This window comes from Sorex fumeus, unplaced genomic scaffold (genome assembly GCF_029834395.1).
Source record: "Sorex fumeus unplaced genomic scaffold, SorFum_2.1 ptg000061l, whole genome shotgun sequence".
NCBI lineage: Eukaryota > Metazoa > Chordata > Mammalia > Eulipotyphla > Soricidae > Sorex > Sorex fumeus.
The window spans coordinates 20,930,431-20,931,743 of record NW_026606118.1 but is presented as its reverse complement, the minus strand read 5'-3'; the positions used below and the strand labels follow the sequence as shown (position 1 = coordinate 20,931,743).

Genomic DNA, 1,313 nt, shown 5'->3' with positions numbered 1-1,313 from the left:
TCCTCCCAGTTTAAGGCTTCACTCCACCATAGTCATTGTCCCCTTTTAGTCCCATCACCCAACTCCTCAAGGGGCATGTTTCTTATTGAACACCAGTTCTCATCATCTTTATTTTCATTCCCTTGGGGTATTTGTTATCCCACCACTTATGTTTCTTTATATCCTCGATATGAGAGAGGTCATTTTGTATTAGTCTTTCTCCCTCTGAGTAATTCCACTCAGACTGATAGCATAATACGCTCCAGGTTACTCCATGTAGCAGCAAATTTCACGAGCTTATCTTTTTTGATTGTTTTGGGGACCCACCTGCCAATACTCAGGGGTTACTCCTGACTTTTTGCTCAGGAATTACTCCTGGGGTGCTTGGAGGACCATATGGGATGCCAGGATGGAACCTGGGTCAGCTGCATGCAAGGCAAATGTCCTACCCACTGTACTATCACTTTGGCATTATCTTAAAAAAACAATTCAGTCTCCATAGAGACTGTCAAAAATTGCCAATGGGAAAAAATTGCCAATGCTAACTATATTTCAAGTCGTCAAGGCAGAATATAGAGAAAAGTTTTCAATTAGCAATAATTGCACCTTCAGGAAATTTTACTGGCGACGATACTGCCACTGCACAAGCTACTTATCTTATGGCTGAGTAATATTCCATTTGGGATCACACTTGCTCTGTTGTGCTTTGGTGTTTGTCTCACACTAAGGCTGTGGAGCATGACCAGAGATCAATCTGTGGTCTTGTTCCTGTGGCGCTGGGACTCTACAACTCAGCCAAGCCTGGTCCCTCTTCTCTTGATACTAATGTATTCCTTCTCTTCTCTGTTATTGAGGACCTGCTCAGCAGGTTGTTTCGGGGGAGGGAATTTTCCACATGCAGGTGCAGATTTGATTTGTCGTAGGGAGGGGTGAATCCAAGATCTCTCTTGGTTGCTGTTGTGCCTCAGAGTAGAGTTTTCATTTTTTATAAGTTAGGAACCAGGGTGAGAAGCATGGTAGGTGACTTGAAGAATTAAGAAAATTTGAATGTTTCTGGGGTAGACTGGGTTAAGACGCTGAAGAAGCATGCAAAAGTGTTGAGCAAACTAATTCTAACTATGCATCTGAAACCCATTACAGTGGTCTAGGAATAACAAAATGGCATAATTGGAGTTACTGTTTTAGAAAGAAAGAAAGAAAGAAAGAAAGAAAGAAAGAAAGAAAGAAAGATAGAAAATGAAGAAAATGGCATGGGAGGGCCTTATGAGTGAATTGTTCATGGTACCCTGGTACTTCCTCCTACTCTTCTTTCAATCTTTGTAGACTAGTTATTT

At 41.5% G+C, this 1,313-nt stretch overlaps 1 pseudogene; it reads right to left on the bottom strand.

The window, feature by feature from the left end:
* Positions 1-472: 472 nt before the first annotated feature.
* LOC130034890 (uncharacterized) lies at positions 473-630 on the bottom strand (annotated as a pseudogene).
* Positions 631-1,313: the final 683 nt, after the last annotated feature.